The sequence below is a fragment of the Puma concolor genome, chromosome A1 (genome assembly GCF_028749965.1).
Source record: "Puma concolor isolate L17-30 chromosome A1, mPumCon1.1.hap2, whole genome shotgun sequence".
NCBI lineage: Eukaryota > Metazoa > Chordata > Mammalia > Carnivora > Felidae > Puma > Puma concolor.
The window spans coordinates 155,393,091-155,402,160 of NC_141667.1; the positions used below are offsets into that span (position 1 = coordinate 155,393,091).

At 36.2% G+C, this 9,070-nt stretch overlaps 1 pseudogene; it reads left to right on the forward strand.

The window, feature by feature from the left end:
• The first annotated feature begins 7,757 nt into the window (after window positions 1–7,757).
• Window positions 7,758–8,687, forward strand: LOC112856916 (olfactory receptor 2L3-like; annotated as a pseudogene).
• The last annotated feature ends 383 nt before the right edge of the window (window positions 8,688–9,070 follow it).

Genomic DNA, 9,070 nt, shown 5'->3' on the forward strand with positions numbered 1-9,070 from the left:
CAGTAGAGTCAAAAAACACCATTAACAAGGCATATCATATTCAAATTCACAAAACACACAGATAAAGAAAGAATTAAGGAAAAACCAAGAGAGGGAAAAAATAAATCCTCAATCTATAAGGGAACTCAGATCAGGTTCTCAGCAGACTTACCTACAGAAACTTGGCAGGCCAGAAAGGATAGGATAGATATAATCAATGTACTTTAAATGAAAAAAAAATATTCAGCCAATAATTATTAATCCAGGAATGGTTTCATTCAAAAGAGGAAAATAGATAAAGAGTTACCCCAGACAAACAAAAACTAAAGGATGTTGTGACCACTAAGCCAGCCCTGCAAGACATTTAAGGGGGGATTCTTTGAATGGAGAAAAGATGAAACAAAACAAAACAAAACAATTATTACATATGGTTTCAAACTATCACAAACTACAGTGAATGACATATCCTCTGTGGTAATAATACCTATTATTTTTATCTGGTATTTACAAAATAATGTAAAATAAAACCTTGATAATGTATAATCACTTTACTTTATTACTAGATGTTATACATTTGAACCACCTAAACTTCTGCTATTTTTGAAAGATAACACCCAAATTGTGTGGACGATTAAATACAAAAAAGACTAAATGTGGCCAGAGAATAACATCTCAGAAAGAACAGAAAGAACAGCATCACTAAAATCTCCAGCTCTACAGTCAACACAATGGCAACAAATTCATATCTTTCATTACTCACTCTAAATGTGAATGGACTAAATGTTTCAAGCAAAATATACATGGTAACAGCATGGATAAGAAAACAAGTTCCATGTATATGCCTTTTACAACAGACCCACTTAAGACCTAAAGACACCTTCAGCTTGAAACTAAGGGGATGCAGAATGCTCTATCATGCTAATGGTTGCCAAAAGAAAGCTGGAGTAGCCATACTTATAAGATACTAGATTTTAAAACAAAGACCTTAACAATATGGAAGAAGAGCATTATATCACTTTTAAAGGGTCTATTTACCAAGAAGATCATAACCGAAGGTGGAAGAACCCACATATATAAGGCTGTTAATTACAAACATAAAGAAAATCATAAAAAATGATACCATAAGAGCAGGGGACTTCAACACCCCACTTCCAACAACGGACAGATAGTCTAAGCAGAAAACAAACAAGGAAACAATGGCTTTGATGACACACTGGACCAGGATGGACGTAACATATATATTCAGAAAATTTTATCCTAAAGCATCAGAATACACATTCTTCTCAAATGCACATGGAAAATTCTCCAGAATAGATCACAAACTGAGATACAAAACAACCCTAAACAATTACAAAAAGATCAAGATCTTACCTTGCATATTTTCAGAACACAACACTATGAAACTTGATATCAACCACAATAATAATAATAAAAATGGTAAGATCATGAATACTTGGTGGTTAAAGAGAATTCTAGTAAAGAATGAATGAGTTAACCAAGAAAGTAAAGAAGAAATTGTAAAGTACATGGAAGCCAATGAAAATGAAAACATGACAGCTTAAAACCTCTGGGATGTAGCAAAGCTGGTCATAAGAGGGAATTATATACCAGTCCAGGCATTCCTAATGAAAGAAGAGAAGTCTCAAATGCACACCCTAACATTACACTTTAAATAGCTGGAGAAAAAACAGCAAAGAAACCCCAAAACCAGCAGAAGACAGGGAATAATAAAGATTAGAGTAGGATTCAATGATACCAAAATAAAAAAACAAAAACAAAACAACAGTAGAATAGTTCAATGAAACCAGAAGCTGGTTCTTTGAAAGAATAACAAACCCCTAGCCAGACTGATTAAAAAGAAAAAAGAAAGCTGAGAGAGGGCAAGAGGGCAGGGAAACATGGAACTCTCATTTTTTGTCTCTCTCATCTCTGAAATGCAGCTAGATCAACACCAAACCATCTCGCACAACTAGCAAAGTGATATGAGGATTAACACAACGATCTGCACGACTTGAATCACAGAACTCTGCAGGTACACAGCACAGAGAGGTGAACTGGGGTAGAACGAAGTCATGAGGGTAGGGAGCTGTTTTTGCTTGGGGAGAGAGGATGGAGACAGGGAGGAGAGTACAGAAAAACACTCCTCTTAAAGCAGCTGTAGATAAAAAGTGCACTGAACCAAAAAAAAAAAAAAAAAAAAAAAGTAGAAAATGACTGCAAGAGGCTGAACAAGAAAGGAGAAAGGAGAGGGTTTAAATTCCATTAAGGCACTATAAACAGAGGAGCACAGTCTGAAACTCTGCAGCTTGATACTTGACAGAGATCAGGTGGGAAGAGTGAATCCTTAGGTGCAGACAGTGAGGTCTGATGGGTCTTCAGGCCACATGGGGAGAGGCTGTTTCCCCGTTCAGATGACATTTGGTAAGGTTGTGCAGCCTCCCCAAAGGCAAAGGTCCCAGCAGATGCGAGAAAACAGTCACGTTTGTTGGTGTTGGAACAAGGGCATTAAGGGTGAAGCATGGTACCAGATGGGTGTTGTGATTTACCATAATCCCTGAAACACTGCTGCTATAAAACCACACAAAATTTTCTGCGGTGGGCTGGCACCTGGCTGCAGTCTCTGGGCAACTGCAGCAGAGTGGTCATGTGAATGTACCAGGGGGTGGGCATGCACCTGGCCATTGCTTGGCAAGACACGCCCCCTGAGGGTCTGAGAGGGTCAAAGCTGCAACACTCTCAGAAATGACAGGTTTGGAAATAGCTCTATCTGATATAAAACTCAGGACAGAGGTGTCGCCTGGGAGGCTGACAGCTTGGTCACAGAAATGTATAGGCAGAGAGTGATGGAAGCCAGAGACAAAGTAGGGGTGCTTGTCAGTCGGTGAGAACACAGAGTTGTGATACTAGAGACTTGGTAGATGGGTGACACCATTTTTACCCCTCCCGTGAATGCAAATACAAGCCCTGCACAGGCCACAATGATCCACCCAATAAACTAAGCAGCTCCATATAGTCGAGAATGGACCGGTTACACAAAGCCCCATCTAAATGGGCAAACTGTGCTCTAGAAGAATACCACAAACCTCTTTGCCTGTTTAGTTATAGACTATAATGTGCTTCATTGTTTGATTTCTAGAGGAAACTGGATGAAATTTCAATCGCATGTCATTCTGTTCACTGGTCCATCTGTTCAATTTTTTTTTCTGTTTCTTTTCTTTTCCTATTCTTGAATACAGAAAGAGAAAAGCATATTTTTATTTTCCATTTTTATTCAAAATTCTTTAGTTTTTCTAGTATTTTTTTACTTTTTTGTACATTTTAAAATTCTATTTTACTTTCATCTTTTTTAATTCTTTTTTTTTAATTTTCAAAAGTTTTCCTTTTTTTTTCTTTTCTTTTCTTTTCCTCTCTACTCTATAAAACTTCTTTCAACAACCAGACCAAAAAACACCTAGGAACTAGCATCATTTATCTGATTTTTTTGGTGTTGCCTTTAATTTTTGAATGTTTTTTATTTTATTAATTCTTTTTCTTCCTTCAAAATGATGCAATGAAAGAATTCACCCCACAAGAAAGAACAGAAAAGCATGACAGTCAGGGACTTAACACAGATACAAGCAAGATGTCTGAACTAGAATTTAGAATCATGAAAATAAGAATACTAGCTGGGGTTGATAAAAGCATAGAATCCCTTTCTTTGGGGGGGGGAACAACTAAAATCTAGTCAGGACAAAATTAAAAATGCTATAACTAGATTCAATCTTAAATGCTTTCTACAGCAATGAGGATGAACGAAGGAGATCAGTGAATCAGTGCTATAGAAGACAAATTTAGGGAGAATAATGAAGCAGAACAAAAAAGAGTGAAACAAAGTTAAAAGAGCATGATACAAGACTTAGAGAAGTCAGTAACTTATTAAAAAGGAATAATATCTGAATCACAATTGTCCCAGAAGATGAAGAGAGAGCAAAAGGGGTAGAAGGTTTATGTGAACATATCAAATTGGAAAACTTTCCTAACCTAGGGAAAAACACAGACATCAAAATCCAGGAAGCACAGAGAGCTCCCATTAGATTCAACAAAAAATGACCATCAACAAGGCATATTATAGTCAAATTCACAAAATACCCAGGCAAGGAAATAATCATGAAAGCAGCAAGGGGAGAAAACTCCTTCACCTACAAGGGCAGACAGATCAGGTTCACAGTAGGCATATCCACAGAAACGTTGGTGTGCCAGAAAGGAATTGCAGGATATATTAATGTGCTGAATCAGAAAAATATTCAGCAATAATTTTTTATATAGCAAGATTATCATACAAAATTGAAGGAAAGATAAAATGTTTCCCAGACTGACACATGCACCTCATGTTTATAGCAGCACTATCAACAATAGCCAAAGTATGGAGAGAGCCCAAATGTCCATTGATGGATCAATGCATAAAGGAGATGTGGCATTTATATACAATGGACTATTACTCAGCAATCAAAAAGAATGAAATCTTGCCATTTGCAACTACGTGGATGGAACTGGAGGGTATTATCCTAAGTGAAATTAGTCAGTCAGAGAAAGACAGAGATAATATGACTTCACTCATATGAGGACTTTAAGAGAAAACCAGATGAACATAAGGGAAAGGAAACAAAAGTAATATAAAAACATGGAGGGGGACAAAACAGAAGAGACTCACAAATATGGAGAACAAACTGAGGGTTACTGGAGGGGTTGTGGGAGGGGGCATGGACTAAATGGGTAAGGGGCACTAAGGAATCTACTCCTGAAATGATTGTTGCATTATATGCTAACTAATTTGGATGCAAATTAAAAAAAAATAAAAATAAATAAATTAAAATAAGTTTCCTAGACTAAAAAAATGAAAAGAGTGTGTGACCACTAAACCAGCCCTGCAAGAAATTTTAAGGGGGACTCTATGAGGGGAGAAAAGACAGAACAAAACAAAAAAGGTCAAAAGCAACAAAGACAAGAAAGGATCAGAGAACACCATCAGAAACTCTAAATCTACAGGCAACACAATGGTAACAAATTCATATTTTTCAGTACTCACTCTAAATGTCAATGGGTAAAGGCTTCAATCAAAAGACACAGGGTACCAGAATGGATAAGAAATAAAATACATCTATATGCTGTTTACAAGAGACTCATTTTAGACCTAAAACACGTTCAGAGTGAAAGTAAGGGGGTGGAGAACCAGCTATCATGCTAATGGTCACCAAAAGAAAGCCTAATTAATCATACTTATATCAGAAAATCTAGATTTTAAAGTAAAGACTGTTACATGAGATGAAGAATGGAATTATATCAGAATTTAGGGATTTAGCCATCCAAGATCTAACAATTTTAAACATTTTTGCTTCAAACATGATTGCACCCAAATATGTAAATCAATTAATCACTAACATACAGAAATTCATTGACAATAGTACCATAATAATAGGATACTTCAGCACTACAACACTTGCTGAATCCCTGAAACACTGCTGCTACACAATTGCACAAACTTTTCTGGGGCTGCTGGCACCCAGTTGCAGTCTCCAGTCATCAGCAGCAGCATTGTCATGCAAACATACAGGGGTGGGCCAGCACAAGGCTGTTGCTCATTGAGACACTTTCCCATAAAAGTCATTACAGCAATGGACAAATCATATAAGAGAAAATAAACAAGGGAACAACAGATTTGAATGACAATCTGGACCCAGATGGACATAACATATACATTCAGAATATTTCATTCTAAAGCCACAGAATGCACATTCTTCTTGAGTGCACATGGAATATTATCCAGAATAGACCCCACACTGGGACACAAATCATCCCTAAAAAAAGTACAAAACAATTGAGATCATGCTTTGCATATTTCCAGACCAAAATGTTAATGAAACTCAAAATCAACCACAAGACAAATATCTGGAAACCTAACAAATACTTGGAGACTAAATAACATCCTTCTAGAGCATGAGTGGGCTAAATAATAAGTTAAAGAAGAAATCTAAAAGTACATAGAATCCAATTTAATTTCAAACTTCTGAAGAAAAGGATAGGAAAAAGAAACTAATGCAAGGAGAGTAACAGAAATGCAATATATCAGCCGCTTTCAAATTTGCAAAGCAACTGAAAGATAGAATATGTGTATCTGCAACCTGACTTACAGACAACATGAGTGTTTTTAGACTGTGACACTTTTTGATTGAAAGAAACTATGGCTTACACTTCATTTAAAAGTCCTGTGATATTATTTATTGCTAAATGATATTGTGAGGCCTCTCTTCTTCCATTTAGTAGAGACCAAGTGTGAACTGTTGTGTTGTTGCAGGGAGCCAGTGAGAATACAGGAAGAGCAGGAGGACAGAGGAAACATGTTTCTAAGGAGAAAATGTAAAATGTGTGACTTTAATCTCAAAACCAATTTTATTTGAGCACAAAATAATTTATTAGAGACATTTGCCATCATATACTGCCTAGTAGACATAGACAATTCTTGTTTAAATAGCTACTTTACTGGAAGTTTGGGGTGGCTAACGTGAGCAATTCTTTGTGATTCCTTGCTTTTCATAAGGTACAGGATAAACTATATCTTTTTAGCTCATGATAAGTTACTCAAGTTCTGTGAATGTCATTTATTTTAAAAATTTTAATGTTTTTATTTATTTATTTTTGACAGAGAGACAGAGAGCAAGTAGGGGAGGATCAGAGAGAGAGGGAGACACAGAATCTGAAGCAGGCTCCAGACTCTGAGCTGTCAGCATAAAGCCTGACACAGGGCTCAAACTCACAGACCTTTAGATCATGACCTGAGTTGAAGTTGGACTCTTAACTGACTGAGACGCCCAGGCACCCCATGATGCTTATTTTACAATTGCGGGTGATGATACCAGCCTCAGAATTTTGTTTCGACTTAGCATAATTTCTTATACCTGTCCAGGATGTTAGTGAAATGGAAAATAAAGGTTACATCTGAGTCTTCCCTTCAACTTATAGAAATGGCCCAGGAGCAAAATGTTATCTTCATCTCATACAGTATGTCACTTCAGACAAATATTGTCAATGTTGTGCAGTAGGAGTAATCCAATGCTTATGTGTCAAAGTTGTCAGGAGGATTCAATGTAATCAATACAGGTTAAAGTTTTTTTAAATAGTCTATACATAGCCTACATATTTCTGTTTTAGTGACTAGAAGCAGAATAAATGGGTAAAAAGCAATCCATTTGAAGATTCTTTAGGCAATCAAAAATTGTCTACTTTGTCAAAATTAAAATAACCATCTAGTGGTTATGAATGAATTCCTTCTGGGGAGATCTTTCATTTTAATAAAGTCCTAGTCTAAATGATATATTAAAAATACACATGAGCCAAACCTATATTCATTTGAATTATTAGTCAACTTGTGCTCAGTATTGGCAATAAGAATTATGCTTACATTAAATTAAAATTTAATATTTTGTATATGTACATTTATGAAGGGCATAGAATTACTCATATCAAACTCAGGTGAGTATTAATATTTACCTTTTATTATTTCATGGATTCTTTACAGAAAACTTGGAATGTATATGCTTACCACCTTATCTTGTGACTTTGTGAAACAACATATAACTTCTTTCTCAAAGTAAGAAATGTTGATTATTTATTTAAGGAACAAGGTATTTCATAAAAACTTCAGAATTAGAATAAAATAATTTGAATAAAATGTAAAAACTCATATTTCTTTATTTTTCACATATGAGTTTTTCTCTTTCTTCAAGAATACCAATGAGTAGAAAATGGAAAATAACAGCCAAACATTAACAGGCTTCCTTTTATTGGGGTTTTTCCCCCATCAAGAATTGGGTTGTTTCTTTTCATTCTCATTATTTTCATTTTCCTAATGGCTTTTTTTGGCAACCTGTCCATGATTCTCCTCATCCTCCTGGACACCCATCTCCACACATCCATGTATTTTCTACTTAGTCACCTCTCCCTCATGGACTTGAACTTCATCTCCACCATCATTCCCCAGATGGCATCCAATTATGTCTTTGGAAACAAGTCTATCTCCTTCATTGGGTGTGGGATACAGAGCTTCTTTTTGACTTTAGCAGATGCAGATGGGTTACTATTGGCCTCCATGTCCCATGATCGCTATGTGACTATTTGCTTTCCTCTTCATTATCCCATTCGTATGAGCAAAAAAGTGTGTGTGTTGATAATAACAGGATCTTGGATAATGGGCTCAATCAACTCCTGTGCCCACACTGTATATGCCCTCCATATCCCTTATTGTTGATCCGGGTTCATCAACCATTTCTTCTGTGATGTCCTAGCCATGTTGACTCTGGCCTGCATGGACACCTATGATCTATGAGTACACAGTGTTTGTGAGCACCACACTCTTGATTGCATTTCTTTTCATTGGCATTGCATGTTCCTGTGGCCGAGTTCTCCATGCTATCTGCCACATGCACTCAACAGAAGGAAGGAAGAAGGCCTATTCTACCTGCAGCACACACCTCATTGTGGTGACTTTCTACTCTGCACCCTTTGCTTACATTTACCTATGCCCAAGATGGCTGAGATCTCCCACAGAAGCCAAGGTTCTGGTTGCCTTCTACATTATTCTGACCCCAATGCTCAACCCCATCATTTATATCCTGAGAAACAAGGAGGTGATGGGAGCCCTGAGAAGAGTGATTCAGAGGATCTGCTCTATGTAAGTTTGACAAAGTTCTCTTTAATCCTGCTGCCTTAAAATTCCATCTTTTTCACCTTTTACACTCATTAGGAGCAATGACATTCCAAGAATGAAGACAGAGATTATATTAATCTAGAAAATTGAAATAATTGAGATTTGACAAAATAATTTTATATTCTTTTATTTGTTTGTTTTCTTTGTGGTAATTTTTCAATAAATAGAAAGAACAAATATTTTCCCTTAGCCTGTGGGTAGTAAGATTTTATTAATATATTGAAATGATAATGGAAACAATCCAACATGATGGTATCACACATTACAATAATTCATATATACTTAACATCTCTTCCCAAATGGCTAAAATAGGAAAAATAACAGAAAGTGTTATCACGTTCCCAGGTTTCT